Source organism: Anopheles aquasalis, chromosome 2 (assembly GCF_943734665.1).
Source record: "Anopheles aquasalis chromosome 2, idAnoAquaMG_Q_19, whole genome shotgun sequence".
Classification (NCBI taxonomy): Eukaryota; Metazoa; Arthropoda; class Insecta; order Diptera; family Culicidae; genus Anopheles; species Anopheles aquasalis.
This window is the reverse complement of record NC_064877.1, coordinates 45,137,065-45,155,949: the sequence shown is the minus strand read 5'-3', so window position 1 is coordinate 45,155,949 and position 18,885 is coordinate 45,137,065. Positions and strand designations below refer to the sequence as shown.

The 18,885-nt window shown below is 47.0% G+C and overlaps 1 protein-coding gene across 9 annotated transcripts in view; it reads right to left on the bottom strand.

Moving 5' to 3' along the window:
- Positions 1-18,885, bottom strand: part of LOC126572390 (homeobox protein prospero) — an 80,774-nt gene that overhangs the window by 36,879 nt on the left and 25,010 nt on the right. For 8 of the 9 annotated variants that reach the window (XM_050231652.1, XM_050231650.1, XM_050231648.1 and 5 more), the window contains one exon: positions 16,732-16,791. The gene's annotated coding sequence lies outside the window, so the exon portion shown is untranslated. Of the gene's footprint in view, positions 1-16,731; positions 16,792-18,118; positions 18,189-18,885 lie in introns of those variants that run through there. The other variant, XM_050231651.1, reaches the window with a different exon arrangement.

The window sequence follows — 18,885 nt, the reverse complement described above, 5'->3', positions numbered from 1 at the left end:
TTAAACAACTCAAAGAGCCAGAATCGCATGCCATTCAAGTTAAATGCTATCCTCCACAGCGGGTTGATTGAACACCGAACAAGCGAACGAACGAACGAATAAAAAAGGACGAAGGAAATGGTGCCATCTGTTCTCCACTCGCTGACTCCTTCAGCTGACGACGGCGTGCGAGGACTCGTGCCACATCGGAATCGAAAGGTCGTACCGCGTAACCGACAATCCAGCCCGGGCAGTCCGAACATCAGTCAAAAACATAAACAAACGTTCCTCGGTAAGGCACCAGACGGGCTACGTGGCGGCACAAGAGTTAAACGACCTCCGGAACGATAATCATCTTCAAACCTGAATCGCCTCGCACTGACGCACCAACCAACATATGGTGCGACGGATGATGGTGCATGCGCTCCGCCGGACGGATCGTCCCTTTGGAGGACGCAACCAACCAAAAAGCCCAACAACCGTTTCGATCTCTTCCCCATGGATCCGGGAGTTCCAATTGGAATCGTCGCTCTCTCTTTATGCTCCGTTGCACAATAGTATCCTCACAAGATACAAAGACACACGAACGAAGGCAGAACAACCAACACGAAGAACACGAGGAATCATTCTTAAAAGAAGTTTCCACGCCTTTCGTTGGCCAAGAAAGGCCGAGTCGTCAACAATGACGTAATCGTTTAAAGGGGCTCGGGGCCAACGGTTCACTGGTGTTGGTGGTGCTGGTGATGCAATGTGGCCAAGAAAATCAGGGGAAGACACCGCCCAGGCCGCACCACACCGCGCACCACCCCGAAAGAAATGGAAAGCAAGAAGAAAATGGATGAGTTCCTTCGTGCGAATGCGTCACACCGCGCCGCGCGTTCCGGAAGGAAATGGGAAGGGGAACGCGCTTCGGGACCATTTTCTTAGAGCCGAAGTTGCGCGTTTCTTGTGTGCTGAGTGGCACAGGAGCCGAAGAACGAAGAAGCTCAGTAGTAAGTTGAAGACCGCGCGGCCAAGGAGACTTCAACGAGTGGCACGTGGTTTTGTTGTTTGTAGTCGCATCTTCGAAGGGCGAACAGAAGGACGTAGGCTGTCGTTGCAATTGCTTCCATCATCGTCATCGTCAGTTGTCGTCAGTTGGCATTAGAGGGAGTAGTGGCTTGGCGCAGCTGCTGGACAACAGTTCTCGCAGATGTTCGGTGGCCACCGCGCATCATCACAAGATCGAAAGTCAGCCAAGCGGCGTGCGGTTTCGGGTGCCATATGAACGCTACAAACCACCGTCGGGCACCCCTCGCTTTGTAAGTTCCTTTCGTGTCCGCGTGGCCAGCGATTAAGCCTGCTGGCCCTCGCGCCAAAAACCGGTACCGGTGCCATCGCTTTCCCTTCGCCAATCGCGCATCTTTTCTGACATTTTTAAGCAGCAGCAGCAGCGGCCGTACCGTGGTCCTGGATGGGACATTCGCATAGGATGCGGGTCGCCGATGTGGTGCCTTGTAGGACCTTGAACTTCCGAGCGACGAGGAGCGCTGCTCGAAGGGGGAAAGGTAGGGAAGGGAAGTGGTCGTCCAACATGCTCGATAGAACTCACCCTAGGCCGATTTTATGCTGCTCTGGCTGCTCCGGCTGCTGTCAAACCGGGACCGAGACGCGACCCCGACAACGATCTTGCTTGCGCTGTGCTGTGCGCCGGGACGACGAGGACAAAAGAAAATGGACCCAGTAACCCCGAACCCCGGACAGGATTCGAGAAGGGGTCGCGTACGCGTCCCTGTTCCCTGCGTACCCTGCGTGCTTCTTATGCTTCTTCCATCCAGTCGCGATGTTCACTGAAGCGAAGGTGAGCGACTGGCAACAGGGACAACGCTTGGAACGATCGGACGGAATCCAGGGGGGTTCGACGATCCGACAACGAATTCGGCTGCAGCTGCGTCAATGACGTAAAGGAGCGCATTTTGCACAGAAGGGGAAGACGGAATGGACTCATTCTGCTAGGGGGACCGCTCTTGAGGGTTCGTCGACGAAGGACATATCGTACCGTGTAGCAGCAGCAGCAGCAGCAGCATTTGAGCCCCTCTTCCTTTTTTTTCTGCTTGGAAATTGAGTTACTCTTGTGTGCAGTACCGTGATCGGTAGGAGATTCCGAGGGATCCGTGGACGAAGGACAATCCACAGGCACCCTTCTGTGCGCCGTGCGTTCGTGTGCTTGTGTGTAACACAATGAAGATTGTTTGTAAAGGTGTGCTCTAAGCTGGCACGGTTGCAGTACGTCACCTTTGGTACGATCTCTTTCTCACTTTTTGGTAGGGACCACAGCGCGACTGGCAGAATTAGGAACGTTCGTGGCGTGCTCTTTGATGGAAGGGAAACCTTTACTTAAACGGCGTCTAGCTGGTTGAGGCTTGAGTGCGTTATTGGAGGGTTTAATCCGACGAGACCGAACGCGCAGCTGTCTCTATCTGGGTCCTGTTGAGCGTAGAGCGATGGTCGAAGGATTAGAATGTGAACCTCAGGAGAATCACAACCCTAGACCGGAATTCTGGAGGATTTTCATATGCATCTTGTTTGGAAATAAGGTTCCCAATCCCGGGTTGATAAGATGATAACATAATACCAATTTTTTACAGGGTGGCATCATGAAAGTGATACGCTCAAAGATCAGATCCTTGTTTACTATATGGAAGAGTGATCTGTTCACTGCTGAGTATGATTTAGAATCCAGAAAATTGAAATGGAATCTTGTAGAGAAATCGAAATTTTCTTCATTCATTCAAATCTTCTTAACAAAACCAACTATCAGATAAGGAGAACCAGGATAGGACCATCAAACGATTCATAGAGAGAGGTACAGTTGTCGCCAAATCGTAAAACCGGGAAAACACGGACCGTAGGAACTCCCGTGATAATTAAGGCGGTGAAGGAGCGTATACGACGAAATTCGGAACGCTTGACAAGTAAAATGGCGCGCAATATGAAAATGAGTCACATCTACATTCAAAAATATTTAAACAAGAACCTTGCATATAGTTATTTCAAGAATTAGAGAATTTACGTGTTGTCTCGCAAAAATGTTGCCGTTGGGTTTCCAGATCTCGGATGATGCTACTGAACACCCTCGCTGCTCACAATATAATTTTATCAGACGAAAAATTGTCTACTTTGGAGGCAACGTTGAATAAGCAACATAATCGTGACAAAAAAATTGAAATGAATGAATGAATGTCCTTAACAGAACCAGGTTAATCCTGAGGTCCTACTTAAAGGAGTCAGCGTATTCAATCAATAAACCATCTTCATAGCTCCTCCATTTTGCTTCACCCAATTCACAATATTGAGGAGCGTAAAATCTAACAAGTTATACCAAAGTTATCAGTATTAGTTCCTGCACCGACAACACAACACTGTTGAACGATCAGAGGCAGTTATCATATTCGCGTATTCAAATAATGAATGCAGCTGCCTAGAGTTGCAAACCCACTATGTAATGCGCGCGTACACCGCCAACCATCACCCTTTTCGAGTGGCATTAAACTGTAGCAAGAGCCTAGGGCTAGGGGTGACAACATTCGAACGCCAGTTTCTTCTTCTACCGAATGCTCTAAATACATGTTGGTCGCTGCGTTCCATTCCGAAATGTGCAGGAACTTGGGCGACCGGGGGCAATACCAGACCACGAGCTTGGCTTGGGCGCGTGCCCCTAAGCATCTGACGACCCCCTGATGCTCTGCCGTCGTTATTCCCGCCTCACCATGTGGGTTCTTATCGCTTAGTTTTTACACAACCGACCCGGCGCTGGCTCTGGTATTACTGGCGTAACGTTACGTTTCGTTGCCTCAAAAGAGGAAGAGACCAAATAAGAGAGAGAGAGAGAGAGAGAGAGAGAGAGAGAGAAAAAGCGATCGTCCCTTGTCGCATCGAATTGCTTTCCACTTTTCTTGCCCTCGAACGGGTGTGGGCTTCTTCAGTTCCCCTTAAATGTGATGCTTCCTCACCTGGAAAATCGAGAAACGGTGGAAGCGCGAGTGGTCGCGTGCCAGCCACGCGTCAGCTACCGCGATGCGCTCCAACTAGCAAACGATGAGCCCCGTTGCTGTGGTGCCTCCGTTGGACCGGATGTGCCCAGGGCAGTGGAATCGGAATGCGGTATCATCAAGCTAATGTGTGAGGTGTAAATTTGATCTCAAACATTGCCTCGTCACTCGATTGGTACAGGAGTGATAGCATATGACTTACCTCAACAATCGGGAAAAGGTTGTTTGATGTTCATTTTGTTTATTGTAAACTATTTATTCACTAAACAACGATTGTTGAGGCAATCTGCGTGGCCAAATAAGTCGATTTCCATATTGTTTTATGCATAACCAGTTGGCTTTCACTTCGCTTCGAAATTTGATCACATTATTTAATCATCATCGTCTGCAAACTTGTAATATTCTCTCTTGTTTGAAGTTATCGCTTCCATTGCTTAGATATTTATCGACTAGTCCCAGCATCAACATCGATCGAATGAAGAAGCTAAAGAACTTTGAATCCTTTCCCACCCCGGGCAAGGATTAAGAAAGTTTTCCCATGAAAACGCTGCGATTGCTCGGAGCGAGGTGAATCAGAGGCTTAACCACCTCCAGAGCAGCAGGTAGCGAAGCTTTTTGGGATCTTATTTGTTTAGGAATCTTACTGAAAGAAGAACACAATTTGCCTCGGAGAATTGCTAACGAGAAGCTGGAGTCCTATTGTCGGCCGGGAATGAATGCTCGATCCTTCCGCTCGATCGGTGACCGCGTGTTCTGTGCATTTGTGCAGAGGATGCATTATTGTGAAGGGGTGCCAAAAGCAAAGCTGTCAATAATTCCCCATTCTTGGACCCGCATCAGTACAATTCTCCTTCGAATCGAGTCCCCGTAAAGGGACATTAAGAAGTGAAAGCCGTGAATCAGAACGACGGATGCCGAATGTCGAGCAGATGCAAATGGCAATATCACGGAGACTGGAACCGGTGTGCGATGATTCGCTTTGCCTTAAAAAGCCTTGCTTTTCAACTTCAAAGACGGGGTAATCAGAAACCTTCGGTGGTGTTTTACTTTGCGGTTACTGGAAAGATTGGTTGAGAAAGTGGTCTCGAAGCCAGTCTGCAAGTTTGGTCAGAATTCCCACGGAGAAGGAGATGCTGGAAGAAGCCTTTAAAACCGTCCAGCCGTGAAAGGAATGCTGGAAGACTCTCAAATTCCAGCTCTGAGGCGTTAAATCAAGAGGAAGTTCTTTCTATTCGCATTATTCTTCATCTTCACGAATGCATGAATGATTGATCTAAGAAAGGTGCATCTATGCAAGCCAAAAAGGGCGCGTTTGTCATAGAAATGGACATAAATAATAGATTTTATATTCACCTTCAATTACCTGATGCTGGTGGTCCCTTTCTTCCAAGCACTAATCAATCATGGCACATCGCTCAAGGTGAACCAGACCACCACCATCACCAGCAACCTCCTGTAAACAGTCTCAGTAAGAAGTTTACAATTTAACGAAACCACAACGGCAACGGCTCCGACTCTGAAGACGGCTTAATTACCATGAAGGCGTACCGGAACAATGTCGCAAAGTTTCTTGCAAAAGCGGTGATGGCGTACCGCAACGAAAAACCAAAGCGTAGAAACGGAAACCGTGTCTCGGGGCAGTTTGTCTTTCGCAGCAAGGACCAAAAGCAAGTAAAACCGGACTCAGGGCATCCCGCTTTTGTCCTTGGACAGGCTTGGACACACTTTTCGCAAGATGTTCAAAGCTACTCCCCTTCGGTTCGCGCTGCGAAGTAATTAATCCAGCTTCACGCTCTTGAGACGGCCAAGAAGTGGCCGTCAGCGTCGTCGTCCCCGTGGTCGTGGTCGTTGGCCAAGAAAAGCACTTTACCGGAGCGTGAAATCGTCTGTTGATTTTCCTCCTTTGCCTTGCGCTGGCCCAGCATGTCGGAAGTGGCAAGCCCCTAATCACGGCGTTCTCCTTTTGCGGAATAAGAAACACCGGGCCACCGGGCGTCGCAAGAAGGATGTTAAGAAGGAGTCTTCAAAGTGTAGCCGACTTTGGGCATCGTTTCAACCAGTTGAGCATCTTTTGTTTGGTCGTTGAAAGATGCAAAATGTAAGCAAAATTCCGCCCGCGATGGTGTGAAGGCGTAAAACGGTGCGTTTTGCCGAATGCCACACAAAAGCGCAAAAAGTTTACTATAAATTCTTTTACTTTTAGGTATCGCAGTGTAAATAACCGGTTTTTGGGGGGACGGAAGGAGAGTGGGCAGTAAAGGGATTGTGGTTTCGGTGCTAATGAGCTTACTTTCTGCGTAAGTTCTTTTGAGAAGTTTTTGCAGAAGAAGAAATCAGTAACGAGATTTTGTTTTAAACCGTAATGAAAGTGAAACAGATTCAAAAACGGGAATCAAAATCAACGAAAAGAACGTCGCCATGATGGATTTGGTTAATATTTGCTACATTACCTAAATGACAAACAGCTAAAGAAGACACCAAACAAGATATACAACACTCTAGGCTATTAAGACACGCGAATGTCGTGCTTATCGAGTGTAACTCCCTTAATCCAACCACAAAAAGACAATCTCCTCCTCCCGAATCACTTGTTAACATTCGCTGTTCACAAGCAGCACGAAGTCAAATTGCGGAAGTTTACTCGTTGGTTTTTATAACCTTTTAGCAGCAGCAGCAGCAGCACGAACATGGTTGCGGATGTACGATTACATCGCTTTAACGCTATCCAGCGGTTTAGCAGTAAATCCAACCCTCCCCTGGCAGGCATGCGATTCTACGGCAACGGACTACGACGTCTGGCAGCACGCCACCAGCACCACGTCTTAAGAAAATGGGCAAACGGGAAAGATTCCCCTCTTTTGTGGAATTGGTCTTGGAATCCTCGGGGGGACGCCTGCTGTGTATTGTGAGGGTGTGTGGCAAAGACAAATCTTCCATTTCTCCATCCCCTTGGCGGCGACTTTCTTAAGAGCTCGCAGGACACAACGAGAGAAAGAGCGAGCGCAACAAGTTGTGTTAAGGGAAAGGTTGGCCCTTCGGGGCGTGTGAACGACTATTGACACTCTCTTTCTCCCGTTGGCACGCTGTCGTAGTTTGCTGAGGGTGGCACTGGCACCCTTTCCACCCCAAAACCCTCCCCCAGATTTCCATGGTTCGTGGGAAAATTCCGGAAGTGGCTGATATCCGGTACGTATCCGGTGTTCGCGTGATTGACCGTAATGCACCTGTGACCGGACCGGGAGTTGGGAGTGTTCTTTCACGCTCGATGGCTCACCCGCACCCCGCATACGTGAGGGTGAATTTTGCGGTTCGGAGCCTCGGAATCTCGGAAAGAAGAAAGCGGCGATTCAGTGACAGCCAATTTGAATAATGCGCTCTGCATTATTCATACAGTCGTCGGCGGCGTCGTCGTCATGTGTGGGAAAACTCGGTTCGCTGTTTATACGAAAATCCACTACTAGCAGCAGCAGCACCAGAAGCAACAAGGGGATCGCGCTGCTCACTACTTCACATTAGCATTCCTTTATCAGAAGGGGCGATTTTTTTTTGTTGCTCCGGAAAATTGGCTCCAAAGAAGCGATTGATTTTCACTGTGGCCGCTATCGATGAACCCCTTTCTCGCACACACATCGACCAGCAACCATGGGTGACCCTAGGGGTCGAAGGGAAATTTCAATCAATTAAAGTTTTCGGAAAACTTTCGCTTCTCACTCGCCGAGCCTGTTTGCCAGCACACATACACTCTTTGGCATACAGACACATGTGAGTGGAGTTTTTCTTGCCATTGTTTGTGGGTGGCCGATGCAGGCGAAGCCCAGGACCATGGCACCAAGTTCCAGCTAATTTCAGGCCCTGCGCCCTCCCCAGATTGCAAAAAACAGGGAAGTTTGAAATTTTAATTATCTTTCCGTCTTTTGAACAGAATTGATTAATGACGATAAGCATCACGAGAGCGGGAGACGGAGAGAGAGAGAGGGAGAGAGACTACTGCGTGGGAACAGAGGGGATCGCTACATTGTTCCACATTCGACCAAAGGGGGACAACTGAAAAGGACATGCAAGCGAACGCGCCCTCCTGGCGGCTTTAGGGAAAACGGTAAGTCACACAAGAAATCATGGGAAATTCCTTCGCATAGAAGCTGGGACAAGGACACACAGCATACCAGTGGTTCCGGTTCGTTGCTTTCGGGGAAGTGGGTGCGGTGGAGCGGAACGAACGACAGGACATCCGCTTGCTTGTCTCAACGGGGTGGTTGGGGGACTCTGGACTCTCTGAATACAAGTAGTACATATGGAAGTCCATCAACGATGATCGCAACAGCGACCCAATCATCTGTCGTGGAAACACACAGCAAAGGGGATCCACATCCAAGTCCACATCTCCGCGCACCCGGGCACGGTGGAAGAAGCGAACACTTATCTAATTTATTCAATCCAAGCGGAACCCCACTTCCGGTTCCTCCCCGGGCCGGGGCAAATAATTGAAACGGTTCCGCAAGTCAATCTCGCGCTCGTGCGCGCGTGTTCTATATCTAGGCCTCACGGTCCCGTGGACCGTAGATTGTTTGCGTTGTCCACGACCACGATCGCGACAACAGACACACCGCACCTTGCGTCAGCGGTTCTAGAAGTAATTACCATGTTGCACCATCCCCCCCAGCCCCTGGAAGAATGGAAATCGATGGAAAGCGACCGGAAGCTGCATGAAAATGAGTGCTCGATCTTTGGACGATCTCTCGCTCTCTCTCTCTCGGGTCATCAAAGCATCACCAAAGGGTGACACAGAAGGGGTGCTAGTGGGTGCTACTGGCCCATTGAATTAGTGAAGCCACTTGCGCAGCACCGGCCCCCGGGAGGGGTGGTTGGACAGATTCTCCGGTTGGATAGGAGCACAGCCGAGCCGTGTACCACGCTCTTATTATTTTGCGTCGCGTCCATTGTTGATCCGATCCGCGTCCATCGCGCGTGATCGTTGCTTGACCATCACCACCCGCCACCCTCGCGACTGATGGTTGTTCTGGTTCGTTTCGTTCGCGCTCGACCGCCCTCCGGGCACCAAAATCTCTAGAATCATATCGGCGCTCAGGGGACATACTACTTCCTCCATATCCGGTGTTTTGTGTCGCATCGCATCGCATCGCAGCAAACGGTGACGGTGGCGCTCTCGAGGTAAAATAAAAATAATGTTACACCACCCGCCTCCCCTTCCCTTTGGAAGAAGGAGGTGCAGAGTGAGAGAGAGAGGAGGGTTACTTCCGACTTTTCTGTGTCGCGAACGCAAACGACGCACGGGCGCGCGGCGTGTTCCCGCTTCGCTGAGTCCAATGGTTGGCCATCAGAGGGTCATTCTAGTTGCTGCTGTTCCTCCGCACTTGACTTAACAACGCGACTAGCAACGGCGCCTACTCCGGGAAGGGGGGAGGTCTCGCTCACTCGTTACGGAATTGCAGCTCGCGAGCTCGGTAGGGATTGGTGATTGGTGGACTAGCCTGCTTTGGCGTTGGTCCAGCTCGTCTCTACTCCTTCTCCTGCATCATCATCATCATCATTGGATGGTGGACACTTTTGAATAAAGTTGCGCAAAGCAAATGTTTCAAGTTTAGCAAAATATCCGCCCGATAGCCACGTGCTGATGGACGATTATCGACTGGCTCGTCGTTAATGCTTCGAAACCGAAGAGAAAAACTACAAAAAAAAGAAAACCGAGGAACATCATCACCATCACTGGATGATGATTGTCCGTCGGTTCCACCAATCGGTTCCCCACCGGTTGTCAGGGTTTGGGGGGAGGCGGAGGGGGTTTGGTTCCGGCCGACGATTCTGCCGAGAAGTCATGATCTTTCGACAGTAGTTCCGGTCAACATTTTAGCTTCTCCTTCGCACCCTTCTCTTCTTCCTTCCCCTTCATATCCGTCGCATTCGAAAATGACGACCCCGTTTGTCCCTTGAATGGCGTTGGTGGGACGTTGGGTGGTGCAAAACATGAAAATTAGCTCACCCACCACCCATCGCTGCTTCCTCTCACTCCCGACCATCGCACGAACACTGGAACATTCCTTGCGTTTTGTGGTAAGTCGCGAACGAATCGGGCCAGTTCTTTGGGGTGCCCCCACGGACCGGACACGCACGCTGGATGGTAGTTTACATGTTCATTTATTCGTTCGCTTTTTGTCGAAACAGGCAGGGAAACCAGGGTGAGGAGTGTGTGACGACGTCTATTGTCACTCCCTATGCCTTTTTAATTTCTGAACTTCCCCCTTCTCTAGAACACCGTGGCCAGGTGCGGTGTCGTCATCCGTGGCGTGGCATGGCGTGCAGTCAAGGCAAGGCAATGGTAGAAAGGCGAGAGCGCATCGCCGTTAAGTTCGGAAATTGCAATCGGAAGTAAATTATGGCTTTAGAGCTCTTTTCATTTCCCGTCACTGTGGCCCATAAGGCACTCGGGCGCAGGAGCGGGGTCGCTGCGACTTCCACGCTAAATACCTCCCGGAGAAACCTCAAATGGGTGACATTTTAGTTGGGACTTTTTGTTATGTTTTTGTTTCATTTTTTTACTGTTGTTGACGAAGATAAGCCTCCGTTAACACACTCGCAGTAGAGAAAGAGATGGTTAATGTAGCAACTATGCATCGCATTTGAGTTTAAAGTTTTTAGTATGGAATTTGGAAAACTCCTGCTTCGGGTCCGTGGATTAATAATAGATTAACGGTATTGGTACAGGATGATCGACTGAGAGCAGCAACTTGGTACTAAATGGTCTCCATTGCTAAGGTGTGATTAGCCGTAATTTGAATTCTTTTTCGATAACGTAGAAGGTCGGTTAGAAAAGTATTATGACTTTTGACTTTTGACTTGGGCCGTTGGAATGGATATTTGAACCCCAGTTAGCCGGCAAACTATTATAATTAACATAGCATTTCTCGTTTAAGTAAAAGAAACTAGATGGAACTATTGCATGGCAAAGTTATTTGAAATGCTAACCGTGACATATGGTTAGTTTAAATCGAACCAAAACGATGTTTGTGGAAGGGCCAAATTATACTTAATGTCATTGAACTACTGTTGCAGAATTTACCGAAGATTTTTTACTAAGGTGTTCGCTCGTTCCGTTGATTCTTAACAATGGCTGATATTTCTCTCCAGACGGGATTCATTTTTAGGCCAGTTTTTGATAGAAATTGAAGTCGCTGCATGTCAAATATTGACCATAAAGGACGAATTCAGTTAGTAATTGTCGACGAAATTCAAGAAAATAGCATGGTTTAATGAAATGTGATGTAAGTGAATTTGATTGAAAAACTCACACTGAAAAGGTTTTAAAAACCTGTGTCCATGATAATGTCCATGAAAGGACGTGACAGTAATCGAATATTTGATCAAACAGCGTCCCATAACCTTTTCAGGAGACAATAATGGTTTTCAACAATAAGTCGATATTTTTAAAGGTCATACAATTCTTTAATACTTTTTAAAAGAACAGCGATTCTTTTTATTGAAAAAAAAACAAATATAAATGACGAAAAGGAAGTACCTAATAGGAAGACTACTCATAATTGAGGCTGAGCACGGAAGCGTGAAAGACAATCACAGGATAAAACCCAGAAACCGGGGTAGAGGAAAGGAGCTCCTATACAAGCACCGTATTGTGGTCCAAACCAGAACCATTGGCACAATAAAAGCACGATTTACCATAATTAACACCTTACAGCTTCCTTCGGAAACGAGACAGAAAGAGCGCAAAAGAGTTGGAGCACATCACATCCTTAGCAAGTCACAGGCCCTGCAATAGGGAAAGGGAAAAATGCATCGGCCGCACCCCCTGCATCGCATCGTGAATTTTCCATGATGGCCCCTGGTGGTGGCAGGCAGCGGACGGTACATTTCGAAAACAAAAGCGTGCTCTGGGCGAAAGGGTTTGTAGCTAATTAGCTCCCGGGCCTGCTGCTGTTGTTAGTTTGCTGCATCTTTTGCTCTTCCGCAACCATGTGACCATCGCCCGAACTGTGTGCAACCTGCCAACACTGGTACGTTAGGATGCAGCTCAACATACTCATGCCAGTGCTGGCCACGACCACTCCTACATAATCTATAGTCCAGGGGGCACGATGCTCTTTTCGATTCATTCATTCACTAAGATTGAAGTATCGCTCGACGCCGATAGATAGCAACAAAAGGGTCTAAAAAAAGGGAGGGAAAAGAGTTGAAATAGAAAATGTGCACCCGGAAAATGTGAAGTATTGTATTCATCTATGTTTTCTTTATCACTTTCCATTGGTCAATGGAAAACACTCCACCTATTCCCACTTTAGATTTTTGCTAATTCCAAACGAACATTTTTGCAGTTCTGCTTTCGCTTTTGCAAAATAGTATCGACAGCAGCTGACCCGGGGACCAGACCGACTGCTGTTGCTGGTTCTACGTTGCAGTTCCGATGCACCAAAGTGCCATTGGCTGTAAACGAAGCACCATCCAGTCTGGGAGAGATTGGTTTTCTATACCGAATGATTGCTTGTTGCATAGCCATCGGCCACTAGTGCTTCTTGCCACTCCAACCCTGGATGCATTTTGAAGTAATGAAGAAAATATGCCAATGGCAAAAAGGTGGATCCTCCTCAAACTGTATCTTTGGAGAACTTCTACTGTAGAGAGACTGGTCAACGTGAGATGCGGGGACGCTCCTCGATAGTCGTACTGATTGGAATTGCCATCATGGCCATCCATTTGCTAATTATCTATTGTGGTTCGGTGTATGATTAGAAAGTTGTGGATTAATTTCTTCAACATTTCAAGAGACACATATGCGAGCTGATCGAAATCGAAGATCAATGGGCTTGGAACAGAGGTTCACCTTTGATGCGACGCAATCTTTGGAGTAGAAACACATGTCTTGATTGCTCCCGACATGCCATGAGTCCACCCAGACCTGATTGACGTATTCCACTCCGGTAGCAGTTCAAACGATTGCAATCCTCAACAACAACAGGACAGTCCAGGAGCGAGAAGGATAATAACTTTGGCCACAGAGACAAAGCAACACCATCATACCCTCAACACCAGACCAGTGAGTGCAAGCAGTAAAGGGAAGTGAACCGATTTTGTTTTGGTGTTCCGCCGAGTTGACGGAACACATTTAATTCCTTTACCGTTGCGTGACCATTACTCAACCTGTCTTGTATCCGGTTATGGTTTCCGTCCCGTTACCGTCATTGTCTGTGGCGTCTGGGCGAAGACCTAGGAAGGACCAGGAACCAGAGTGCCGGGAACAAGTCATGTACTGAAGTGGTCCCACACCGTTGTTCACACCGCACGGTACTTCCGGCCCAAAAAAGGGTCTTTGTGTTCCGTGGCAGCAACATCCCCACGGGGCAGCATAAGGAAACAAATCAATCAAACGCGCGGCGCAAGAAAGTGGCACCCAAAGAAGCGGCTCGGTTTGCTAGTAAACCCCTGTCGTGACGAAAGAGGAAATTGGCTTTCTCTCACTTGTCAGAAGGTGTGCGCTTCCAATCATCACTTATCAAAATGGCACGAAAATGGCAGTAACTTCTATGGCGTGGCAAAGTGAATTCAGTAGCGACGTCGAGAGTGAATCCGTGATGGAAGGCCAATAGCATTGTAAAAGTGTCTTTGTTTGTTTCCAAGGAACAGCAGACTGCGTTGTTTGCATTTGTGATTGGAGATTATGTTTTAAAAATTGATCAAAAAGTTGCACAAACTTGCTTTACTTCTTTTAAAATGTATGCTTCAAAGATCTCTTAAAAGGGATTGGTTAAATAAGTAAGTGCATCCCACGTGATGCTTAGATGCAATGTTCTAGTGTTTAGCAGCTTCAAAAAGATGGCCGAACGGTTCTATTACCCCCCGGAGCATGATTAATATTGTTCCCCTCCACTTGAGGGGACTGCGGGGAGAGAAAAAAAAAGCCAACAACTACTGAGTACCGCTGGGTAGTGTACTAGCCCCGAGTTGGTCAGCCATTGGTCGGTCATCTACCGTGAGTCTCGCGCTTCCACTTCCATCACTTGAAAATTTCAACTTGAGCTGAGACCGCGAACCGCGATTCGCTGAAACTTTGCCGTTCCGCGTGAGGTGCCTCTGGCGGGGGAGGTCCGCATTGATCGTATCTTCGCGGCACAGCAACAGCAATCTCCACCTCCACCTCGGACACGGAACGAACACACGCTCACACACGAGAGAAGCGATCGTTTTTTTCCGGTTCGTTTCACAGACATCGCTCGGTGGAGGACAACCTTCGATTACAGGGCCCCAACTAGAACACAGAGCCAACGGAGGGGGGGCCCCATTCTGGATCATTCTACAGCAGAGAGTCGGCCTTTCATGATGGTGAATCCTTCATGTGATGTTTCTTATGAGGCTGGAGGCTTTTTGCCTTTACCATGAGCGAGAATCGATTAATTTTTTTTTTGCCGCGAAATCCGAGAACCTATGAGGAAGCTTTGGAAAAGAGATTGTTCAATACTTCAGGCACTGGCTGGCGATATAAATCGATCTCTCGATGGACGGTCGGTCGTCATTACTGTTTCTAGGATTCTTTAGTTTTCGATTTTTTTTTCAAATAGTTTGAGGCACCATCCTCAGTGCTCATGAGTATGAAAGAGTATAGTCTATATTGCCGCGATTGGCATTTTTTATTTAGCATTACAGCTGTTTTGCATTTTCATGAAGTGCGACTTAAGCCTCAGATATGCAATTTCCTTCCATAACCATACTACTGGTTCCATTCCTAACCATACTACTGGTGTTGGAGAATAGATTGAAAACAATTTTAAATTTTAAAACGATTGTATTTATTAGACAAGCATTAGTGCATGCTACTTCTAGAACCTTCTTGATAGAATATAGTAATTTAAAGAACAAATGGAAGCGTCGAAACCTAAACTTCTGTTAAGACCCATAATGCAAGAGCTATGCCTCGTTCACGCCCTTCTTATAGCCATCAAATCAGAAAATCATTCTTTGACTTAAGATTGACGAAACTCTACCGTAGCACTACAAGTAAAACTACTAAACTTGTACTGCAATTTGCCGAAGACACGAATGCAATTAGCGAACCCGACGTCGACGGTTCTCATAAAAACCAATTTCTTAATCGTCTTCCCCTCGTCTCAGCACTGTCTCAGATAGACATTCTTCCTCCGCCGCTTTTTGACGAGTGAAGGCTCATCAAAAGTCAAAAGTTTTCTCATCATCACGCCGATATTTCGCACCCATGTCTCGTCAATTTCCACCTTCGTAATTGCTGATTTGCCGCTTTCTTTCCCATTTTGGTTTCCGTTGTTGAAATTGCACCCGATAACGGGAATGGGAGAGAGCAGAAACCAGGGGCACAGGGCACGATTGCATCGAATGCACCAACAACCGTGCGCTGTCTTTGGTATTTAGAAGAAAATTTTAATTTTCCTTCCAATTCGCGGGCGGGCTAGCTCCAGGAAAGTGCATTCTTTGCTGCCAGATGGATTCGGGTGGCGCCAAGGGGCACACATGCCGCGCCCCGGGAGCCTTTGCCGGAAACCGGAAGCTCTTGTGGTGAACTGGTGATGTGAACCCTTCATGTCGGGCGTTTGTTTCACTATTTTTGTGCCGTTGTTTTCCGCACGACCTGGCCTGGCATTCAATGGCCTTCGAACGAACGTTGCTGTGCTGTTTCCCCCCGCAAAAGTGTTCTTGTCCGCTTTCTTCGCTTATCGACAGATTTCATATCACACATAACCTGTCATCGCATGTTGGGTGAATCGTAAACCGGCGGCCGCCCGCCAGTGCAAAGGAAAAGTTCGTGAAACGGTGCAGCGCGCGTGGTAGGGGTACAAGAGGGCCGAGTGTTTGGCCTGTCAATGGTTCGTGGAGTTTTGCCGGTACCGGTGCCACGATTAGACCGGAAAACCGGCGAAAAAGAAGATGAAGAAGATGGGTGCATGCGGTTGGAGGGAAGGCGGGCGGCATGTGACGCTGATGCAACTGTTGAAAGGCCCCGGAAAAAGGGAACCTCCAAAGTGTGCCGCATTCGCGTGCTAGCATGATTATCACCGGCAAAGGAAAAAAGCTCCACGAAATGCACCGCTATGCACTTCACCACTTCAACAATACGCGATAACATAGTGGTTTATAATTTATTTCTTGTCATCGAATGCATCACATGCACATCCGCGCATGCATATTATGGGCGAGCGGAGGCCCTAAAATGGGTGGAGGCCTGGAAGGGAGTCCGCTGGATAGGAAAGCGAACAAACGATTGAATTTGAAGCCCGTCAGCCGCTGTGTTTGGTGTTGTCTCCTCGAGAAAGTGACGACAAGAGCACTTTTGTGCACCGTATGCATCGCCCCCGGGGGGGAGCATGTGGGCAGCAGCTAATATTGCACCGGAGGCCACGAGATGGAATGTGGTGTGGGGTGTTACGCCCGTTTCGACAGGCTGGCACTCCCCGTTCAGCTCGAGTGTGACAAGGATACCAATGGTTCGATGTGTTCGATGGCCTTTTTTTATCGCCATCCATTAAGTCCTTGTGTATGTGTTGACGCAAAATTGTGCGCCATCGGAAAAAGGTGAAGCACACTGTTTGGCAGTTACCATGCATTCATCAAATCTTATCCAATGAAAATGTCACAACCCACAGCTTAAGGTAGCTCTAGCGTTCGATGAGCTACTAAACATCGTTGGGGAGGGTAAAAATGGAGCCACATGCAAAACGGCTAAACCACTTACCTGACATCAGTGGTAGTTAAGGGGCTTGTGCCGATTTTCGGTGATATATTGTGGATGTATCTGTAACGATTATAGAACAGATTAGTTTATCGGAGCCGTAACTGGGGCGCAGTAGGATCATGATTTTAAAAACACAAGAAATGAATAAATATGCGGTTTTCAATTTGATTTCAAACGTTTGTGCGGAGCTGTGCGGTCGGCTTCGGCTTCGTTCGTTCGGGTGAAAAATTGGTCAAAATACGCGCGCACCGGACGCATTTCCGTCCGCAAGTGTACGTACAGTTCGTCTTAGTCGCGCACACAATTAACTAGATTAATCATAAAATCAATAAACAACCTGTAGTAAACAAGACGTTTGGCTTAATTTCAATAATCGAAACAATAAACAAATTCATAGTTTCAAGTTCTACCAAATTAGAAAGTCTAATTCCATCTGTTGGGATCACAAAAATGGACTAAGAAAATATTTGCTATCTTTTGTTTGGTGATGACAATAAAAAATACACTGTTCCTTAACGCTTACTAGAGACAACAAGGTGTTTGTTGAATAATGAATTTCAAGGCATGTTTGTTCAATAACGTATACTTTGGGAGCTGGGTTTTGAGTGCTAATTAACACGTTTAATCCGCGGGTTAAGCTTCAATTACGATTTAAGATATTACGAAAATAAAAAGCAATTTTAAGCAAAAACGCCAATATCAACTTTTGTGCTCCCTTTTCCGGGTTTTCCTCGATTGGCGCCGGAAAAGCGCACCGCGCATGTTCCGCTCAAGTTATGGGCGTACAAACTTTCCAAACTTTGATTTATATATATAGACTATTATATAATGATTATATACAAATTATCAATAATGTACCAATTGATATTCTTCGGGTAAATTAATAGTTCGGGACTGGAGCGGCGGCGCGGAAATTTAACGCGGAAAATTCGGGATTTTCGCGGAATAATTTGTTTTCAAAACTGCTCGATTTCGAGCAGGTGAAGAAATGAACCCGGTCCGCCAAACAGAAACTGCATGAAAATTCGAGAATTTTCGAGCTGTGCAAACATTTGTATACTTTTAGGGACAAAACGAAAACGCCCGACATGAATTGACCGTTGGCCACGAAAATTGCAAAAGTTCCTTAAAAGGACTGAAAAGGATGATCTTAAAAGGATTAACACAAAAAATAAATAAGTAACTGTAGGAAGAAACATAAGAGATGAGAAACCATAACAGCTCAAACGTCAAACTCGCCTCGGCCGTCCTTAAAACCAAAAAGCAAACAAACCAAAACTCGGTTCAAATTGTGCCAATCGGTTTGTTACAAAACGGATCGAATTGTAGTATATTTTGTATGATTCGGTATAATTGTTTTTTTTGTGTTGCTTGAATGATACATCACCATATGGTAACCGTCCACACTAACAAATTAACAGTTTTCTTTTCTTCTTTCTCCATTTGTCTAACATTTGCGTTGCTTCTTCAGGTATGCTTGCTATCACAGCTTGACTTTGAAACTCGGGTTTCTTCTCCGTTGAATCTTCTTTTTCTTCTCGCAACGATGAACCCATAGCTTTTCTTCTTATTTTTCTTCTTGCATTCTCGTTGGAGGTAAATCTTCTTCTTGTCACCACTCGCGAGTACGCTACCGGGGAGACGGAAGATTCGCGCTCTGCGAATCCGCGAACAGTACCGGCGACTACAGTGGCGACGATTCATACGATCCCGGTGACGATCGGTAACATTGGTTTGTTCTTTAACAAAAATTTAGAAAAGCAACTTCAACTGCATAAAATCTGATCCAAAGTGCGACAATGGAGCTAGTATCCTCGAAAGTATCCTAACAGAAGCACCTGGGGGGCAACAAACTGGCCTTGTACTGTGTTTGGAGGGAAAAAAGCTCGACCGGCGCTTGTCGCCGAGATCACACGTTTGTACTTTAAGAATTCTTCGCCAGAACACGGACAAGCCGATGAACATTGGGTATATAAAACTATTCATCAACTGGCCAGCCGTCATTACCGAGCGATTTACAATTTAAAAACAAAAACTTATGAACTCTACAACCAACGATGGCACTATGGGACCCGGGTTTGCCATTAGCTTCTTCAATAGACTATGATGCATCGTGTAAAACTGTAGAAAAACCTCTTCTTTCTTGCCAAAGAA